General features: G+C 37.3%; 1 protein-coding gene across 2 annotated transcripts in view; it reads right to left on the reverse strand.

Annotated features, from left to right (window-relative positions):
• Positions 1–23,239, reverse strand: part of SYT1 (synaptotagmin I) — a 601,892-nt gene that overhangs the window by 326,242 nt on the left and 252,411 nt on the right. The window lies entirely within an intron of this gene.

Below are 23,239 nucleotides of genomic sequence, written 5' to 3' on the forward strand. Positions count from 1 at the left end.
AATAATGCCAAGAGATTCCGAAGGAAATAATGTAGAATTCTCTTGAGGATCAAGATTAACAAACAAGAAAAACAAAACAAAAAATGTTTTGCAATTTATAAAGACAATGATGGTGTAGCAAAATTCAAGGCCAATAATAGAGATAAAGATATTAACAAAGGCACCTTAATTTTAGGTCAGGAAAAGAGCAGGAGACATAAATAACTAACAAGTGTGAAGACCTTTGGTAAAATTTCTTCAAATGCCCTGAATAAAATGGAAATTAATTTATCAACTATTTTGATGTGACTGAAGAGCCTACTGTGAAACTCAGTAAAATGTAAACTCCATTACTTTTGCTTATATAAAGAATCATTCTTTCATGTCATAACATTCATATTGAAACGAATTTTCCTTGATTTACCCTACATTTATAATTCATGTTATCCAAATTTGTAATGTTGCTCCTTTATCCTAGAGATCTTGTTAATATTTGCATACAATGACTAATTTACATTGTGTTTAATTTATGCACATTGTGTTTTATGCAATCAATCATTCATTTCATTTAACTCTACCATTAATTGGTGAGAAGGTGTGTTCCAATCCCAAAGGCATGTCGTTCAAATCCATTAGCTGCTCTCTGGGAACAGCTTCATGGGACAATCTCCTCCTGTGTAATTTAGTGCTCCTGAAAACCCCGCTGGAGGGTCAACTATGAGTCAGTTCCAACTCAACACCACACAACAACAAAAACTGCTATTAGAAGCAATATTTATAGCTTCAGCAGCTCGATGAAGGATTACAATAGGGTGGAATCAACTTAATGTCAGTGGGGTTCGTTTGGGCTAGTGTTTTCCCAAGCAAGGTCCTCAATTACATTTTGCAGTTGTCATTTTATTTTTTAAAAGAGACACAAGGAGACTATAGTGACTATTTTCATGTTAACTTATCAGAAAGTTGCTCCAATCTGAAAAAAAAATTATCTGCCTGATGTTCCACTGGATATGGAAACGTGAGAAAGCATGTGGTCGCACTTGACTATTTTAAGAAATTCTATTTAAGAAGCTGCAGAGAAATATCACAGGAAAAGGTAAAAAAATCTTCAAATTTTTGAGGTAATTTTAGGAGAAAGTAGCAAATGCCATCACATTCAAGTTATAGATGAGGCTTCGTACAGTTTTTAGAGTTTTTTGGGAAGAGATATCACTTGCTGTAAAGAATACCCTGGATTGATTTGGGGACATTGATGTTTGGTTTGAATCTTGTCTCTCCTATTAAATAATTAATCATTAGGTTCAATTTTCTGACATGTAAACTAGAGATAATATCTATATGTACCTCACAGAGTTGATGGAAAGAATAAATGATATAATGAACAGTGCAGACATATGACTGAGTAAATGATGGTTATTATGACAATGAACCCACAACACACAAAGCTATGTTTCAGTAACTTGTTCTTCAACAATGCACACGTAAGTAGTCGAAGGGAAGAAGGTGAATGAAGACTACGAATTCTCAAACTTCCTTAGTCTCTCAGTATCATTCATCTTCTCAAATGATATCCTTTTCCTTGGGAATGTCCTTGTACTAAGAAAGAAAAATGAGCTAAACATTTACCAAGACCCAAATGATTCTCAATAACTTACCCTGCGATACATAGATAAAAATACATTTCTAATTACATAACGTGAATGTATTTTTTCTTTCTAGCAAAAAAAAAAACCCCTTATTTTCTTCTTAGTCATTTTTATCTGTTTTCCAAACATGTGAAATTTTATTTTCCTCCTTAAAACTTTCAAGATGTTTTAAGAAAACATTTTCAAAGTTTCCAATGTGTGTGTTGGGGGTGGGTAGGTGGGGTTACGGGGGAGGAAGCAACCCTACAAACTCTAATCCTTCTTCAAAGGATTTTCTTAACATACTTCTTTGTTAAGGAATCAATGACAGGAAAATCCCAAATTCTTAGGCCCCCAGAGCTCCCTTGATAATGTGAAGCATGTAATATAGTCAGCTGCTGAACTACAATGTGTAAACCTTTGTTATTCTGCTAACATTATTGTGGTTTAGGAGTAAATGAGTTTTCAAAATTAGTAAATAAATTTTCTCATTTCACTTTATAACTAAATGGAAATTTTCACTATTTGATTTTTAAAAACAAATGTTCCTTCTGAACAAGATTCAGAATATTACTGAAAATTCATTTTAGTCAGAACAGTGAGACATTCGCAAATGTCTGAAATAGCTCTAGAATACGAGGTCTGCCAAGAGTCTAAAGAATTCTTTTGGGGGTGGAGGAAAAAAATAAATAAGAAAAAGGTAAAACTAAAGTATTCCCTCTACCTTTTTGTTTCTTCTTATGTATATTTCTTTAAAGAAAATATCCTATGTTAAAGGATCTTATAACGTATGATAATTCTGAAGCATGACTGTGCCATATATATATCTAATAACAAACGAAATGCCATATACAATAACTTAAAATTACAAATCCTACTTCTGAGTTTAAAATAAGAGCAAAAACTTCAGCTTTCTAGTAATTAAATTTTTAAGTGCCAAAGTTTAGGGTTGGAATAATATCTTCAACCCAGGTTCTAGGGTGTTTTAATTGTCTTTCACAGGCACTCTGGTACCTGTTAGTGTGAACGAATTGCCATCATCAGAATATAACCTACGAAGGATGCCAGAATAAGAGTTATTAATAGTAAATTACTTTCACTTTTATGCTGCTTTCCATATTGTTCAGGCTCTGAAGAATCTGCACTTAAATAACGAGCCAGCATCACCATGCTGCTGTTAACTCTGGGAAAATACTTTGTCTTACTGTATATAACTGATAACACATCAAAGAAAAATAAGGACAAAATGAGATTAAGAGTTACCTGTTCAAATCCATTCATCTTGTATAACATTAATAATTAAAAGTGCAAGTTACCATTTGTGAAAGCAAAGGAAAAAAATTCTATTTCACAAAGGAAATGATTTTTCTTTCTTCTGTTCAGATCTCCTCAGTCTTTTCCTATTTGTGTGGTAAGTAGAATCCTAAAATGCCTCATAAGGGCTCTCCTGTTACACACACCCTATGTGAATGCAGTCAAGAGATGTGAACGTAAGGGCTACATTACATGGTGACATGAAGGAACATTGCAGATACAATTGAGATGCCAAATCAATTGATCTGAAGTAATAAAATTAGAGATGGTCCTTTATGGATATAAGTCAATGAGAAGAAAGTCCTTAAAGAGGGCTTGAGATGAGGGGTGTGTGGATGCAAGTGAGATGAGAGAGAGGTACAACCACTTGCTGACCTTGAACCAAACCACCATGTTGTGGTCAACAGCAAGGAAAGGGGCAGTTTCTAGGAAGGAAGGAACTCTGTCTTACAACTACATGGAACTAATTGCTTCTAAAAGCCCAAGTGGCTTTAGAAGATGATTACAAGTTCTTGACGGGAATACAGCTTAAGATAGCACCTTGATTGAAACCTTGTAGACTGAGGAGAAGACCCAGTCAAGTTAGAGCTGAACTCCTGACTCACAGATATTGTGAGAGGATATTTAAACCACGAGGTTTGTGGTAATTTTGTTATGAAGCAATACAAAACTAGTACAATCTCTCTCTAGAAATAAAAATTTTGCATATGTGTAAAACTGCAACACAGCCTCTGAAATAAATTCAGTAAGCAATTACTTAATGCCTATATTTTATAGGTACAATAGAGATTAGAATGTCAATCTCTGCTTTAACGAGATGAGACTAACCTGGAGAATAAAACAAATAGCTACAGCATGCTGTTCACGTTGGCAAGTGTTCTGGACCTGGCTATGGGGAGTACAAGCATGGAAACTCTGAGTAGTAAAGCAGGAAAATTACTGTAGATGAGTCGGTAGGGAGTCGCACTGTTGACACTAGAGCCATTCATTCCTCTCTGGCAGTTTGACACTACCAGGGCTTTCTCAGGAGAAGATGGGAAGTCTCCCCTCCTGTGATTTACAACCTAATGGAGGTTCAGCTGGAGGTGGTGCAGACTCAACAGCATTGAGTTGTTTTGCTTGTTTTTGTTATGTGATCTAAGTGAATTCGTCCCCTGAGTGTGTCAGAAAGAGTTCTTCACATTGAAGCTATCAGTAGATTGTCATTAAACTCACTGCCTAAAATTCATTAGTATTGTTATAAATGATATAGGGGACTAGCGATAGTATCAGTGATGTGGCTATGTGGCAGCATTCTAGCTCTGTTGTTGGGGCTGAAATCTCCTTTCATCTGATTCCGTTTTTTTATAGGTTATATTTTTTAATGAATGAATGCATAATTACCAATAATTTACTATATATTGTTGACACAGTGACCATTAACAGCAGGCTCAGGAATATGGTGAGGATAACATATAATAGGACAGGATTCAGATCTATTTTCCATAAACTCATTTTGAGTCACAATTGTCTCAATAACAAATAACAAGTACATTAACATCATTAATATTTACTTTGCCTCACACACTTTGGGCATATTGTCAGGAGTGGAGTCCTTGGAAAAAGACATTGTGCTGAGAAAGGTGGACAGTCAGAGAAAAAAGAAGACTTTCAACAAAATGGATCAATACCGGGACTATGACAATGGGTTTGAGCATAGCAGAGATTGTGAGAATGGTGCAGGACGGGACAATGCATAAGACTGTATGGAGTTGTACACAACTTCATGGCACCTAGCAACAACCCCATCAGATTAGCCACATAGAGGTTACAAAACAAAGATAAACAACAACATCAAACCACACTGTTATCTAGTCAGGACTGACTAATATCTGACTGTAGCATTTCTCATTCTTACTAGTCTATCAGAGTATATCAGAGATGGTGAGGATGGCACATGATAGGACAGGGTTCAGATCCATTTTCCATAAAGTTGTTATGAGTCATGATTGCATCAACAGCAAATAACAAGAACAACATTGATATTTGTTTTTTCTCACAGACTTTGGGCATGTTATCAGGAGGGATTAGACCTTAAAAAAAAAAAAAACCCACAAAAAATACCCCCAAACACTGTATTGAGAAATGTAGAAAGTCAGAGAAAATGATAACTTTATGAAAAATGTTCATTTTTTCAGTGCTAGAGAAGATTATATATAAAGGAACGTATATATTTTAATACACAAACACATGAACTACACACAAATAATAAAAGTTATAGTCTCAAGTATGTTTCATCATTATTTCAATCTACCTTGAATCAGGAAACTACTTATATAGTGTGCTGCATAGTCATCTCTTGTTCAATTAGGTTCTCTTTTGTGTCCTAATCATCACATGAAACACTTGATTAGCTTGACTGGTACAAGAATACCACCAGTTGTAAATTCAATTCTTCAATTCTTATGTAAAATATTTTATCTTAAGGCCTAAATAAATCTACAATTAATTTTCCTCAGACCTTGAAGCAGTTAAGGTGTAAAAAGAGGCTTGGGAGTTTTAAGACTAAGTGACAATGTCTATTTTGTGTTTCATTGACTATGCAAAGGCATTTGACTATGTGTATCATAACACAGTATGGCTAACATTGAGAATAATGGGAATCCCAAAACAATTAATTTTGCGTATATCAAACTTATATCTAGACAAAGAAGCTATTGTCAGAGCAAGAGTACCCTGCTTGGATTAAAATCAAGAAGGATACGTATCATTGCTGTATGTTTTCTCCATACCTATTCAATCTGTGGCAAGCTCTGGTGGCCTAGAAGCAAGAAGCCGTGCCGCAATGCCAAAGGCAACGTGGTTCAAGGCCACCCACTACTCCATGGGAGAAAGATGGGTAATCTCCTTCAGTGTAGTTAACTGCCTCTAAAAACCCTCCAGAGGATCAGTTCTGACTCAACAGTATATAACAATAACATTCAATCTGTATACTGAGTCAATAATTGGATAAGCTGGAATATATGAACAAGAATATGGCATCAAAGCCAGAGGAAGACTCATTAACAACTTGTATTATGCCTATGACATAATCTTGCTTGCTGAAAGTGATGAAGACTTGAAATACTTGGGGCAAAAGATCAAAGACTACGGCCTTCAGTATGGATTGCATCTAAATACCAAGAAGACTCAAATTTTTTACCTCAGTATTTACTGAGCTTCCCTTGACCTATTTTGCTCATGGGCTAAAATTTTGCACTCTTATAGAGAGAACAGTTCACACTCACAGATTTAACTCTCACACTTCTTCTTTTAAATAAAATTTTCATTTTGTACTGGTTTTCTTACAAAGTTCATAAACATTGTCTTTCACACTTCTTAACTGCCTACACTTATATCCTGCAAGCTGATTTCTAATTTCAAGCAAAGTTATCTAATGTCCCTGAAAAGTAAACAAACACATAGACAAACCCAAACAAAACTCAGTGCTGTGGAGTCCATTTAGACTCACAGCAATTCTACAGGACAGAACAGAACTAGCCCCAGTGGATATTCAACGCTGTAAATCTTTATGAAGCTGACTGCCACATCTTTGCCAATGAACTTTCAATTAGCAGCTGAGGATTTTAACCACTGTACTACCAGAACTCTAAGGTCATGAAAAAGTTCTAAACCCTTTTCTCAGAGATAACCTTTTATGGTCTATTGGCAGCATTTGCCATGCCTGGGTGCTTATATCCCTAATTGTATCTTCTCATTGCCAAGAGAGACAAAACTCAGTTTGGATCACATTCTATCCCGTAAAGCTCCTAAAAGCTTATGGCTTTCAGCATCTTTTTAGCAAAGTATCCAAAGGTCTCAGCAATGGACTGGCATGTCTTTTTTCCCCAACCACTCCACTCAATGCATCCTTTCTGTTGTTGTTATATGCTATCAAGTCGCCTTCTCATACTGACCCTATAAATAATAGCTCTGAACTCTGCCCTATCCTAAGCTAATCTCATGGTCTCTGACAGACTTTCCCCTTGGTCCCAGCCACTGTGTTAATCCAGCCCATCCACGGTCTTCCTCTGCTGCACCATCCCTCTACCCTTCCAAGGATGATGTCCTTCTCCAAGGACTGGTTTCTTGGAGCAACATGTCCACAGTATGTGAGATAGATCCCAGCAATGGAGGGAGATGCATACATTCTCTCCCAACCACTCCACTCAATGCATCCTATAATTTAAATATATCATCCTGACTATCAACTGCAAAAACACGATGGAATTCACATTGTTCAGTCTGGACTGGCTTTCTATTAATTCTTGCCTTATGTAAATTCCTCAGTGGTTCAAGATACAATTGAAATACCACATTTTTCTCAATTCCTTCCCTGTCACTTTATCATTTCTTTGTTCTTGTTGCCTAGTCTGTGTGCACCTTGTTTTAATACTTACTTTTATATCTTATATTAATATAAGATTTGATTAACATTTTTGAGGCTTTTTATTCATCTATAAATTTGAGATCAAAAGTGTCTACTCATCATGACTTTTATAATTCAAGAATTACTTATTATCTCCACTTCTTGTTTTCCTCCTCTATACATTCTTACTAATGGCAGCTATCCACTTTCACAGTCTAACTTTTGTGTGTTTAACTTCTCAAACCCTAATTTTTAATGCTGAACTCTCTTGCATTCTACTCTCACCTACAGGGCAGACCCTGGCATGGTTCACTAGCTTTTCTGGAATTCTTGTTTATTTTATTTTTCCTGTACACACTTTCAGATCCAGTCACAGAGCCTGTCAACAGCATGTCCACAGAGTCTGTCACATCTTTACTTATCTTTCAGTTCTGACTTTCATTATCTCTCTCTTGCATTCCTTCTTCTCCTCTTTCATACTCTTTTTTTCTCTCTCCAGGTACTTTTGCAATCTGTCTTCCCCATCCAGTGCTGCCGGAATCTTACTTGTAAAACAAAATTATAATTATGTGTCTTGCATGCTTAAGAATCTTGAATGGTTTCTGGCTCCTTTTTAACTGTTTAAGGCAGTCTAAATTACTTGGCCTGATACTGATGGCTCTCTATAACCTAGTTACTAATTACATTTGCTTGTAATCTCAAATGGAATGACTTTGGTGACTCCTGTATGCATCTCTTAGGTTTTGGCATGCATTACATGCTTATATTATTATTGTCTTCATGTACTTATTTCCTGTAAGTTATCAGAACCAAAACCAAAATAGTAATAGAGAGGAGAAGAAGGACTTGAGTGAAGCAAGAAGATTTGTTATTAATTAATTGGATATCACGCTTGGAAAAGGGTATCATACTTGGGAAGGTGGAGGGTCAGTGAAAGAGAGGAAGAACCTCCACAAGGTAGACTGACACAATGCCTGCAGCAACTGGCTCAAGAATGGCAAAGCTGTTGAGGATGGCACAGGACAGAACAGGATTAAGATTTGTTGTTCATAGGGTCACTACAAGTCAGACTTGACAGTGCCTGACAAAAGCAAGTTGGGTACTGGGGACACACAAAAAGAAGACTCAAATTGAGTGCCAGGATTTGAGCTTTAAAGTAATAGTGTAGCTATGTGTGTTTTGGTAAGGGGAATAAAAGAGATGAATTTGGACATAGAGATTTAAGGGATTTCAGGGTGAGAAGGATGGGCAGTCTCCTTTTGTGCCATTTATTGTCTCTGTAAACCCATTGGAGCATCAGCTGTGGGTTGGTTCTGATTTGGTGGTATACAATAACAACAAAGAGGGAACTGAAAAAACACATTTAACAGTAGTTTAAATTTGCATTTCCCTAATGATTCATGCTCCTCTTGATGGCCTAACAACAATGACTAAGAAAGGCAGTCTATTTGCATGGTGGTTAAAGTACATGGCTGCTAACAAAAAGGGTAGTAGTTTAAACTAATCAGCTACTCCACAGGAGAAAGAAGAGGCAGTCTGTTTTTATAAAGATTTCCACCCTTGGTGACTTTCTGGAAAGTTCTATTCTGTTCCATAATGTCACAATGAATCAGACTAGACTTACTAGTAGTAGGTTTTAATTCCTAAGAATATCAAGTATTTTTGCAGGATCTAATTGGTTATTTGTATCTCATTTGATTGTTCAAATATTTTTTTGTTTGTTTCTGCATACAACCTTGCTTGCAGAAAGTGAAGAAGGCTTGAAATACGTAGTATAGAATGTAAAAGAATATAGACTGCAATATGGATTACAGCTCAACATCAAGAAAATAAAAATTCTCACCACTAGAGCAACAGGAAAGATTTTCATAGATGGAGAAAAGATTGATGTTTTCAATAATTTAATTTCATATATTAACAATAGTCATGATAGCAGCTGTCAAGAAATAAAAAAATATATTGTTTTGGGGAAATTGGCAGTCAAGGACCTCTCCAAAGTGCTAAAAATAAGGATGACAATTCAAAGACAAAAGTGTGTTTGACCTAAGATGGTATTTTCAATTGCTTCATGTTAAGGTAAAAGTTGGACAGTAAATGAGGAAGACAAAAGAATTGATTTTTTTTGAATTACAGTTTTGGCAAAGAAGATTGAGTATATCATGGACTGCCAAAAGAACAAACACATCTTTCTGGGAGGATAACCAGGGAGCTTCCTAAAGGCAAGGATGATTAAATTTAATCTCACCTACTGGGTCAGTACTTGGAAAAAGACATCATATTGGGAAAGGCTATTGCGTGCTGTTGAGTTGTAAACAGTCCATAGCTAACTCTCCAGTGGGTTTTCAGAGGCAATTATCACATAGGAGGTGACTCCCTGCCCTTCTTCCATACAGTTGGTGGCTTTGAGCCACACGCCTTTGGGATTAAGTGCAGCTTCTTAAATGTGGATATCCAAAATTCTCATACATTACCAGTTTGTTGTTATTGTTGTTATGCGCTATCAAGCCAACTACAGCTCATAGAGACCCTATGCACAATAGGTCTGAACCCTGCCCTATCCTGAGCCAATCTCACTGTCTCTGATACACCTACTCTTGTTACGCCAGTTACTGTATCAATACATCTTATTCGATTCATATTCTCTTCTACTCTGTTCCTCCATCCTTCCAAGTCATATGATTTCTCCAAGGTCTGGTCCATCCTGGCAACATGCCCAAAGACTGTGAGAAGGAGCTTCAAAATCCTTGTCCGTAAGGAGCAACCTGATCTCATCCTCTCCAGGACAGACCTGTTCTCTTGGCAGTCCACAGGATGTTCACGAGTTTTACCTCAACTCAATGGCATCAATTCTTCTTCTGTCATCTTTCATCATTTTCCAATTCTCTGATGGATAGCAAAATATTGAGAAGATAATGGCCTGAGTGAGATACACCTTAATCTCTAGACTGATTCTGTTGCTTCTCAGTACTCTGGAGAGTTCTCTGGCAGCAGAGTTTTCCAATACAATTAAACCTTTTATTTCCTGACTGCTGCTGGTGCCAAGAGTATTGATTGTGGACCAACTAAGCTGAAATTGACAACAATCTCAGTCTCTTCTTTATAATAAATAGTTCTGCCAATTGATTAGTGGTAAAAATGTTTGATTTCTTGATGTTGAGCTTCAATTCACATTGAAAACTGTAGTCCTTCACTTTCTGCAGAAAATGTTTCAGGTCCTCTTCAGTTTCAGCAAGCAAGGTTCTATCATCTGTATAACATAGGTTGTTGATGAGTCTACCTCCAACACTAATGCCACATTCCTCTTCATAAAATCTGAATGATCTGTTCCACCTCTGACTCATTTCTTTCCTGATTTTGAACCTTGGAGTGTTTCCTTGATCTCATCTGAGACTGCTTCCTGATCCAAGTATAGGTTTTGCATGAGCACAATCAAGTGTTTTAGGATTCCTGTTCTCCTCAAGGTTAGTCACAATTTGTTGTGATCTACACAATTAAATGTCTTTGCATAGTCTATGAAACATAGATAGACACTACTCTGGTACTCTTTGCTTTCTGCCAAGATCCATCTGACATTGGAGATGATATCTCTAGTTCCAAGGCCTCTTCTAAACCTGTCTTGCATTTCTGGTAGTTCTCTGTCAATGAACTGTCCTAATACAAACACTTTAAGAAACAATTTGACAATTTTTTTAAAGTAAACATTTAACACTAAAAGTTGGTATATTGTTAGCTCCAACTGATGATAACTCCTGTATGTCATTGCTGGACTGGGCTCTAGTGATTTTTAGTAGCTAATTTTAAAAGTTGACTGTTAGGTCTCACTTCCAAGGTGCCTCAAGGTGAATTTCAACCATCAGTCTTTCATTAACTGAGCACAATAATCGCTAAATGAGTACAGAACTTTTCCAAAAGTAATGAAATCCTGATTAACTCAAAGACTTGTGCAAGAAAATTTGTAAAGCTTTATTCTCAAGGAGCTCTAGCAGCCTAGTACGTGTTGGGATATCAAATCAAATGCTAGAATTTATTTGATGGCAGTAGGCTTGGTTGTTTTGGGTTTTATTATTATCCTAAACTAAAAATGGCATGAATGTATCTCAACAGATGAGTGAACGGGAAAATTTGGATGTAAAATGAAATGTGTTGTTGAAGTAGAATCAACTTAAGCTGACCCTCCATCAAGTTTTCAGAGGCTATAAATCACATGGGAGGAGACTGCCCATTTTCTTTCATGGAACAGCTGATGGATTTAAACAATTTGTCTTTGAATTGGCAGAGCCACACCTTACCATTAGGTCACCAGAGCTCCCACTGAACAGTTAAAAATGTGGACTACTTATAAAGACAAAACCATGAATGAATCCTAAAAACAATATATAAGTGAAAGATATCAGACATAAGAGATTATACCCTACATGGTACCAATTTTATGAAATTCTAGAACCCTCAAAACTTATCTACATAAGAAAAAGTTGATCAATTGTTGCTTTGAACTTTTCCATGTGACAATACCACAAAAAGGATTTCTTGAAAGGAGCTTATTTTGTTGTTAGGTGTCACAGAGTTTTCTCTGGCTCATGAAAATGCTATGAACAACAGCTTTGAACCCTGTTCTAACCTGTGCTACCCTTATCATCTCTGATATACTTGAACCCCTTGCTATAGTCCCTCTCTGTTTTCTTGAGGGTCTTCCTCTCTTTCATTGACTCTCCACCTTTCCTAGAACAATGCCTTTTTCCAGGGATTGGCCCCTCCTAACATTATGGCCAAGCTATCTGATACAAAGTTTCATCATTCTTGTCTCTAAGGAGCACTCGAGCTGCACTTCCTCCAAGATATTATTTGTCTGCTCTTTTGGTAATCCATGGGATGTTCAGTACTTTTCTCCAACACCACAACTCAAACACACTAATTTTTTTGTCATCCTTAGTACCAGAGTAATGTCTATCTGTGTTTCATTGACTATACAAATGCATTTGACTGTGTGGATCACAACAAACTGTGGCTAGCTCTGAGAAGAATGGGAATACCAGAACACTTGATTGTGTTTGGACTAGGAGGCAGTCATCAGAAGAGAGCAAGGAAACACTGCATAGTTCAAAATTGGGAAGGGTGTATGCTGTACCTTTTCAATTTATATACAGAACAGAACATCCAGGAGGCTGGGGTCCAAAAGGAGGAATGCAGTATCAGGATTGGAGGAAGACTAATTAACAATCTCTATTATGCAAATAACACAACTCTGCTTGGTGAAACTGTGGAGGATCTGAAGTGCTTGCTGCAGAAGGTCAAGAACTGCAGCCTTCAATATGGTTTGAATCTCGACATAGGAAAACAAATATTATCACCACTGATTCATTTGACAGCAACATAATAGAAGGTGAATAGATTGAGATTGGTAACAGCTCGAGTTTGTTTATTTCCATAATCAACACTCTTGGTACTAGCAGCCAGGAAATCAGAAGATGAACAGCAATGGGAAAGTTGGCTGTCAGGTTTCTCTCCAGAGTACTGAAGAACAATAATGTCAGTCTGGAGACTAAAGTGTTCTTGATGCAGGCCATCGTCTGCACAATTACTATCTATGTGTCAGAAAGCTGGATAATAAGTAGGGATGATAGAAAAATCGATGTCTTTAAGCTGTGGTGCTGGAGAAGAATATTGAATATACTAGGACTGCTAGGAGAATAAACAGATTCATCTTAGAGAGGGTGAAATCAAGCTTCTCCTTGGAGGCAAGGATTCTGAAGCTTTATAGGACTTACTATGGGCATGTTGTAAGGAGGTAACAGTCCTTGGAGAGGAACATCATACTTGGGAGGGTGGAGGGCCAGCACAAGAAAAGAGTGGGGTAATGGGTGTAGGTATTTCAGAGACAATAAGGTTGGAAAAAGATAGAACAGGTGTCAGGGCTATTGTACACAGGGTCGTTATTTGTTGCAAGTGACTTGATAGTACATGACAACAACAACAATAACAACCGTAATTGTACAACTTTCAGATGCATAGCAAACACTTGATAAGACAATGACTTAGATCAGGTGTACTGTAGTCTTTTAGTTGACATTATTGCCATTTTTTTAAAGAGATACTTGACAGCAGATTTTCCCAGTGTAATATATGTCATTTTACTAAGTGCAAAATATATAATTTGCTTTCCTGTCTACTGGTATCAAAGGTGTTAATTATGAATTCAAGTAAGATGAAATCATTGAAAATTTTAACCTTTTCGCCATCTATTAAGATTTTGCCTACTGGCCTAGTGGTAAGGATTTTTGTTTTCTTGATAAAGAGATACAATCCATAAGAAGGCTGTAGTCTTTGAGCTTTTTCATTTTATTTAGTCTTATTAACTTTCTGTAAGCATGGTATGCCATCTGTATAAGGAACGCTGTTGATAAGTCTTCCTGTTTTTGATGCTACATTCTTCTTCATACAGTCTAGCTTCTCAAATTATTAGCTATGGAGAAAAGATTCAGTTCTGATTGAGATATTTTTTAATTTTAAGAGTGATGTTCCCTTATTCTGTTTGGAGAGCTTCCTGGGATAAGTACCTGTTTCACATGAGCACATTCTTTGCAAAGTTAGCCAAAATTTTTTCTGCTCCACATAGTCAAATGTCTTTGCATAGCCAATAAAACTATAAAAGAGCAGTAGGGATTTTTTTTTAAACTGATGAGTCCATTGCAAAAATTCATCAAAATGCACAGAATTGTATACTTAAAACAAACACACTGTAGTAAAGCATTCCTCAATCAAGTCAGTTTAAACAAAAATGGTCACGTTCATTAGCGATATAGGCTAGAGTTTGAGTTTTGGGCAGGATTTATAAAAATAAGTATGAGAAGTCTTGAAATTATGAAGTCATGTAGGTAGAAGACCTTAAAAGGATTTTCCTGTAGGCAATTGAGGAGGCAGAGAGAAAGAGAAAAGATGCTCAGAAATAAAGGGAGAAAATTAGCATATAAAATTCCACAAGAAAAGGGAGAGATTGAATAACTGTAAGATAAATTATATAGGTCCATCTGCCCAGGCAGAGTGAATGGCCAAGTCAATTAATCCAGTAAGACCAAACCTGCATTAAGCTTCAAATGAAGATGAAAGCAAGCATTGAAAGTGATTTTGGGAGACCATCTATGTAAGTTGTCCTGAATTTGAGGCACTAGTGAAAATCGTACAATTTTTTAGAGGATATTATGCTCCAGCTCTTACAGATTGTATGCTGTCTTTTCCATCAGTTTTATAGTTTACGACTATTTAATGCAAAATAGCAAAACAGTTTCCATTCCTGATGAGGCTCTGGATGACAGCCAGTTAAATGACATTAAGTCCACATTAACAGGTTTGGGGAAGAAAGGTGGATAGGTGACAGCAGGTTTGGAAAGGTGAGATGACATGGCACAATTCCAATCAGCATGGGAAGAAGATTGGAAAAGCCATTCTGAAGCACCATGTCAAATGATATTTCACAGGTGTTATCAGCAATGACAGTAGCTGAAGGACTAAATGACTGTGCTTTGTGTGGCTGATAAGGTGAAGCAGAGAAACACACACAGGCTGTAGCCTATAAACAGCTGCTCACCCAAGTAAATGTCACAAAAGTGCTGATTGTGAAAGGAGTGGTTGTAACTCAACATTTCCAGATCTCTCTATTTGTGCACAAAGCAAACCTAAGGACTGAACTCTGTATGGAGATGAAAATTGGGCTGTGTTAAATAGCAATCACCATAGGAAAATAGTTTATATTGTTTTTTGGGTGGTTGTTGTTTTGTATTGTCGGGTCAGAACTGACCCATAGCTGACCCTTCAGCAGGTTTCAGAGGCAATTAATCACACAGGAGGAGATTCTCTCGCTGGAACAGCTGGTGGCCTCGAACCCTGTGCCTTCAGGATTGCAGAGCAACTTCTTGCCACTAGGCCACCAGAGCTCCCTGACTAGTAAAAGAAAATGAATATTTTTTTAAATAATAAAAACATTAAACTAGAGAACTAGGTCTCAGATATTTATTTGAATAAAAATGCTTCTTGAAGGAACTGTTTACGCCCTAAAGACCAGTTTGATGGCTGCTTGTATCTTGACTCTGAATAACGCTGAGTTGCCACACAGCCAAAGGGACTCAAATGTACAAGGAATATTTTCATTCAGACACACAATGAAGATAGAACACAGAATAGAAGACTCCAAAGTAAAAGAAAGAGAGGAGTCAAAGGAGAAGTACAAAGAAATAAGATAGATTGTAGAGTGATGAGGAGGAGAGGATCAAGCCAAATGGCCCTGAAGATTCCCCACCTCTGGTCCAGTATAGCACTGAGTGTGGCCTTTGATCATTATTTCCTCCCTCAGAACTTTTTTTGGTGAGATCCCTTCCTAACTTATTCTCTTGATATCTCAAAATGTTATCTAGGCTCCTTTGTGCTAAAAGAGGATAATTCTGCTGTGATAAGGCAGATTTTGTGCTGGGCCAGGAAATACAAAAATAAAAAGATAACGTATTTGGCCCTAAGTAGCTTGCACAGTGTTGAGACAAAAATGAAGTATGTATGTAAAGTGAAAATCATAAGCAGATAAAAAGTACAAAGAGGGAGAGAGATCAATGAAGGTTGGGGTACATTGCAGGGGCTGGAAGAGTTTTTAAGAGATGAGGGGGGTTTTAGTTTTGTTTTTTTTTAAATTTTTAACATTCTAGTTTTACTTGATCTCAAAAGATGAACACTGGTAGCAATAAATTGTCAAGTAAAAATTTTCAGTTTTAAGCTCTACACCTAGAGAAAATGAAACTATTTGAAACCTGACTAACCAAACTTGGAAATGTAACTATTGTTCTTCTTCATGATTAACTATTCATCACACATGGAGGAAAAAATCCTCAGTTTACATCATTGTAAATCTTCTTCCTTTAAATAGATGAGAACCAAACCCAGGTATACCTATATATACAGGACAACCAAAGCCGAATTTGCTTTTGTCTTTTGTAACATAAGAACTAACAACAAGGTTCTGATCTAGGAATAAAAAAATTAAATAGAATCTCAAAGTTTAAGATCAAGAAACAAGCAAACCACACACAAATTTTCATAGAGAAATCACAAATACTGAAATATACAAATAAAAATTAAGCATATGGCCTTTTAGCACACTATGTATTTCACAGAAGAGGCATTAACATTCATGCGGTTAATTTTATTTGCAAACATAAGCAGTATGCTATGTGTTCAACAGAGTTTGAGCCATTCTTCAGAGGCTGGACTTCTTAAAATGCTCTTCTTATTTGTTTAATGGATGAACAGAAACATTTTTATTTTTTATGCATTTGATATCTTAAACAGAAATGTGCAGAACATTCCAACCCAAAGTATATAGTCATCATAATTAGCAACCACCACTTGTTTTCCACTGCCGGGGGAGGTGTCCTGGGTCCTTCTGGCTTCTGGGGGGAAGAGGAAGAGTAGAGCTATCTGCTTTTTCCTTTTCACGATCAGGGTAGGTAGGGCTAAATCCTCAGCTTTCTTCCCTGACTTCCCTGGCCCTCATCGTAGTGGCTTCAACGGATCACAAAGGTGGCAAACTATTGGATTCTCTGCCCCAATATGCTGCTCTTGGAGGCTCTGTGAAAGCCATAGAGATGGAGAGCAGAAGAAATGTCCAGGAGAGGAGGCTTTTTTAAGGGATAAATAGAAGTAGTACTGGTTGACAGACAGTGAAACCCAAGAAATTTTCAGTATGAGACTGAGTTCAGACAAGGTTTTAGAAGCATGAGATAATAAAGATCATAAATCAGTAACTTTGAGAAGGTATGTTCTGGTGGAGTACACTGTATGAAGGTAAGTAGTGAAGATGAGACTGGAGAATACTCAAGAGTCATATGAAATCCTATTAGAGAGAGCTACTTATGTCTTGCTAAAACTTATTGGCTTAGAAATACTTCTGGAAGAAAGTTCTGTTGAGGAGGCTATTAAACTTTAATATTATGTGCTGTTTCAATTCCTTTGAATGGTATATATGATTTAGCACATTACATACAGACTCGTATATAAAAAGAATTTAATGTTCAAAACTACTCTTTGTTGTTGCTGTTGTAAAGTACCATTGAGTTGGTTCAGACTCCTAGTGACCTGTGTTCAGAGAAGCAAAACAATAGTGCTACACTGTGCTCAGAATCATTACTGTGTTGAATCCATTGTTGCTGTCACTAATTTTAATCCATTGTATTGAAGATCTTCCTTTTTTTTTAGACCTTTATCAGGGAGCTCTGATGGTCTTGTGAATAAGGGGCTGTGCTACCAACTCAAAGGTATGTAGTTTGAATCCATCAGCTGCTTTGTAAGAGAAAGATGGGCAATTTCCTCGTATGTGTTATGAATTGGTTCTAACTCGGCCAACTTGTCAGTTGTTGAGTGGGTAAGGAGTTGTGCTGCCAACCCAAAGGCTTAGGTGTTAGGTATTGGGTTCTAATACATCACCGTGGGAGAAAGATGGGCATTCCCATTCCATGTAGTTTACATTTTCTGAAAATGTATTGGAATGCTAGGAAAGATTTAATTAGATCCAACTCCACAGTACATAACAACAATTTTACCAAGCATGATGTTCATCTTCAGGGACTGGTTGCTCCTGTTGCCATGTCCAAATATAAAAATCTTACCATTCTCATTTCTAAGGAGCATCTGATTGCACTTCTTCAAAGATAGATTTGTTTGTGTGGTGCACTTGTTGTTGTTAGGTGCCATCTAGTCAGGTACAATGCACTGGGATCCAATGAACAAAAGATCAGAACCTTGCTCTGTCCTGCACCATCCTCACGCTTCCTGATAACACAACAGCCCAATCCAGCAGTCACTGTATCAATCTACCTAGTTGAGGGTCTTCCTCTCTTCCATGGACACTCCACTCTTCCAGAATCATGTCTTTCTCCAAGTAATAACCCCTCCTAGCAACATGCCCAAAGTAGGTGAGACAAAGCATTATCATTCTTGCCTCCAAAGAGCACTGTGAATATACCCTCTCCAAGACATATCTGTTTGTTCTCTTGGTCATCCATGGGATGTTGTGCTCTTCTCTAAAACCAGAGCTCAAAAGGGTCAATTATTTTTATGTCATCCTTACTCACTGTCCAGCTCTCAGATGCACAACAAGTGATCAGAAAGACTATAGCCTGAATCAGTCCTTAAATTGATTTAACTATTCCTCAATAATTTGGAAAGGTCCCTAACTGTTGTGCAATGCATCTCCTTATTTCCTGACTGCTGGTACCAAGAGTGTTAATTGTGGATCCAAGCAAGTTGAAGCTGTTGACAGTTTCAGTCTCCTTTCCATCCATCATGATGTTGCCTCTTGGTCCAGTGGAAGGAATCTTTGTCATCTTGACAGTGAGATGCAATCCATCTCGATGAAGGCTGCATTCCTTGATTTTCTGCAACAAGAACTGCAAGTACTCCTCACTTTTAGTAAGCAAGGTTGTATCATCTGCATAACACAGGTTGTTGATGATGCTCTCTCCAATTCTGATGTCACATTCTTCTTCATAGAGTCCAGCTTCTCAGACAATTTGCTTAGCATTTAGACTGAATAGTAAGGAGGGAGAGGACAACCCTGCCATACTCCCTTCTGAATGCTAGACCATGCAGGGCTCCCCTGTTCTGTTTGCACAACAGCCTCCTAGTCCAGGTATAGGTTCCACATGAGCACAACTAAGTGTTTTGGGACTCGCATTCTTCTCAGTGTCAGCCACAACTTGATATGATCCATACAGCCAAATGCCTTTGCATAGTCAATGATGCAAAAGGTATAAATTTTCAAAATTACTCTCCTAGCCATTGGCTCTGATATTTGTAACATGGTTAGGTAGGACTGTAGAAAAGATAGGAATAAAGTAAACAGGACCATTTGGGTGTGAATATGCAAACAAAGTGTGCAGACCACTAATGAGGAGTTCGGTCAGTCTTTTTTTTTAAATTTTTTAAAAAAAATTTTTAAATGAATTTCAATGAACATCTACAGAGATTTTAGATTTCCATTCATTCACTGTTACACTTTTCTCCCCACCCCCCCCACTCCCACCCCCAGTTCACTCTTCTTGAAAAGCAAAAGAAAAACTCCTTCATTGCTATACAATCCCCCTGCACCCCCCCACTCCGAGTATACTCCACTCTGCAACCCTCATTCTGAACTCTTATGATAATCATAATGCCCTACGATATATTACTTTTAAACTGTTCTCTCCCTCATTGGCTTCAATGCAGTATACATAATTTATCCAGTTTTTCTCAGTCTTACCCCCACCCCGATGTCAGCTTCATTCTACAACAATGGCACCATACAGTATTTGTCCTTTTGTGACTGAGATATTTCACTCAGCATAAAGGTCAGTCTTTCTATTCCATCAGGCTTAAAGTGAGAAGATTCATCAGCGGAAAAGAGGACTCTCATTACTAGCAAGAAAGAAGTGGAAAATGCAGTACACATACATTTGGGCCAGAGAATCCTGCATGAGACAGAACAAGACAGAGCAGTGGAGATGGTGGAGACACAGAAACTAATGTGAGACACAACGGAATGAGGGCTGCTTCTCCGCTCTGTCAAAGCCTAGGTCCTTTCCCTAAGCTGACTGGAACATTAAGGTAGGAAGAAATACCATAATTCTCAGGACAAAGAGAAATTTATTTCACTGGCCCCTTTGTATTCTGTTTCCAGTCATAATTGTAATCTGTTAACTTCCTTAGTAAACTCTATAATCATAAGAATGGTCTGTGAGCATTTTAAAGGGTTAGTAGACCTAATACTATAGCACTGAGACTCAAGGAGGGAGAATTAGTGTTGACCCAAGTAGGTATGGGGAGTGTAAGGCATGTCTTACCTTATAGGAATCTATTTTGTGTTGTTGGCATTATTGACAGAAACTGGTTCGCCTTGTGGAATTAGTGGAAGTCAGACAGTACTGTTTCCAAATTGCCTGTAACTGTTTTTATTTCAGTCTATATGGTATATTCAATAATTTTTTTCCAATACAGTAATTCAAAGGCATCAATTCTTCTTGGTCTTCTTTATTTATTGTCCAGCTTTCACATGTGCATAGTGCTTACTGAAAATTCCATGGCTTAAGTCAGGGACACCTTACTTTTCAAAGTGACATCTTTACTCCTTTAACATTGTAATACCCTATGTGGTAAGCGCTATCATTATCTTTATTTGATAGAAATAGTAAATTATTTGTTGAAGTGCACACAACCAATATGCCACTTAAAACTATAGCTTTTACTATGGATTTAACCTCAACATAGAGAAAACAAAAATCCTCACAATTGGACCAATAAACATCATGCCAAATAGAGAAAACATTGACGTTGTCAAGGATTTAATTTGACTTGGATCCAAAGTCAATGCCCATGGAAGCAACAGTCAAAAAGTAAAATGCCATAATGTAGTGAGTAAATCTTCTCAGAAGGATTTACAGTGCTTAAAGAGGAAGGACATCATGTTGAGGATGAAGGTGTAGTTGGCCAAAACGACAGTATTTTTAATTACTACCACATATGCATGGGAAAGTTGGACAACAGAAAAAGAAGAGAGTAGAACGGATACCTTTGAATTGTGGTATTGGTGAAGAATGTTAACTCTATCGTTGTTAGGTGCTGTGAGATTCTATGCACAACATATCTGAGACTTGTCCTGTCCTGCACATCTTCATCATCTCTGACATATTTGAGCCCCTAGCTGCAGTCCCTATGTTATTCCAGCTCATTGAGGGTCTTCCTTCCTTTGCTGACCCTCCATCTTTCCACGAATTACGTTCTTTTCTAAGGAAGAGCTTCTTCTATCCACATATCCAATGTATATAAGATGAAACTTGGCTACACTTGCCTCCACAGAGCACTCCGGCTGCACCTTCTCAAAGTCATATATTTGTTCTTTTGGCAATCCAGGAGATATTCAATACTATGCTTCCACACAACAGTTCAAAATTCTGTCACCTTTATTCATTGTCCAGCAAGTGATTGGAAAGATCATGGTCTGAATCATCTGATATATCTTAGTCCTCAGACTGACATCATTGCTCCTTAGTGTTTTGGGGAGGTCCTTGACAACAGACTTTCACAATGCAACACATTTATACCGTGGCTACCAAAATAACACATTTGTCTTGGAAGCAGTGCAACCAGGATCTTCCTTAGAAGTGAATATGGTAAGGCTTTATCTCAGATAAATTTGGCATGTTACTAGGAAGGGCAAGTCCCCAGAGAAAGATGTTATGTTTGACAAAGTTGAATCAGTGAAAAAGAAGACCCACAACCAGATGGATGAATATAGTGGTTGCAGCAATGGACTAAGCACATCAAAGATTATGAGGACAATGCAGGATCAGACAGTGTTTTGTTCTGCTGTACAAAGAGTCACAGTGAATCAGCGCTGACCTGAATGCACCTAACAGGAACAATAACAACTATAATACACAACTGGTAATTATTCAACATGGAATACAGAGCTTGGCTTTTTAATCTAAAAAGGCCAACACCAGAGCTCATACAAGTAATCACTATAATATGCAGCCTCTTCATAGTAAACAATGTCCCTTTGATACAAGTTAATAAATAATATTGGGGCAAAGATTGAATTTCTAACAAAATATTGGTAACTCTTCAGGTCCATTGACATGTACCAAAAATTTCAGGGAAATAGATTTGTTTGATTTTAACAACAATGCTTTTAATCCTCTCTACTAGATTATTGATTTTAAATAATTCAATCCAAATCTTTATGACAATGAAATTATTATCATCATAGCCTTGAACACTAACACTCAGTCAAGTATAGCTTAGTCCACTGAAATCTTGGCTGTGTTTGAAGTGCCTGTGAACAAAGGCATATTCCTTTCAATCAAGGGGATGCTTATCTGCCAAATATATCTCTGTTATTTTGTCTACCATTATTATTGTGTTAAGACTACTGTGTTTTCTACCACTGCCCCTTTCTTCTATGTGTGAAAGAGAAAAGAAATAGGGGGCAGATTCAAATGGTTTTAAAATCCCTCCTGGGCAGCAGTTTCACTTGAAAGTGTGGTTTAGTGGGAAAATCTCTAAAGCATCCAGTGTTTCCTTAATATCTATTTCCAAGTTACTAAGGTTCCCTCAGTAGGCAGACTGGGGAGGCGGGTAAACTCAGCAGATATCACGTTCAAGTCCCTTTATAACAGCATTCCCATAAATGAAAATCAAAACAAAGAAAAACAAAGGAGAGTGCTAAAAATATAATGGTAGATCACAGTTTCCCCACTGGTTTCTGCTTCTAAATTGTTTATCCAATTTAATAGAAACTGGCACAACCTGACAGGTCAGTGACGCAGTAAAAGATATACATAGTCATTAGCTTGAGGAGAAACAGCGGTTGCCCAGCTCCCTCATTTCACCATCTTCTTTACAGATTTGCCCTTGTAGTCAGACTGCTTAGTGAAAACATAGTGTGTATTTTGCGACTGCTCTGTGGTAAGGACAGGACTTTCAAAGCCATCTAAAAATATATTTGTATAATATTTCAATTCAAATAATTTCTAGACTATTTTTAGTTTAGATCCAAGATATGATTCATTCCTCTCAGGTGTTTTGGTTTAATATCTTTGAGATGCTAATGGAATGTAGCTTAATAAGGTTTAGAAACGTAGCTGAGATCTTAATTCACTTGGTGGCTTTATGTGCTCGCTTTTATTCTATATTATCCATGTTTTGGAATTTTATAAAATCCCTCAGCACTAGTTCATTTTAAAGGCATGACTTTCTTGGGGGAATTTTCTGCATAATAGGCTTCCAGGAAGAAAACGAAATTCAAGGACATATGCAAACTTCGTACTTGAACTACAACACCAGTAGCATATAATTTTATTAGGTTTCCACACTGCATATAGGAAGCTGATAGAGTCATATGGCTCACTTGTTATTTTAAATCAGT

The sequence above is a fragment of the Elephantulus edwardii genome, unplaced genomic scaffold (assembly GCF_000299155.1).
Source record: "Elephantulus edwardii isolate Elephantulus edwardi_28Jun2011 unplaced genomic scaffold, EleEdw1.0 scaffold00021, whole genome shotgun sequence".
NCBI classification, from domain to species: domain Eukaryota; kingdom Metazoa; phylum Chordata; class Mammalia; order Macroscelidea; family Macroscelididae; genus Elephantulus; species Elephantulus edwardii.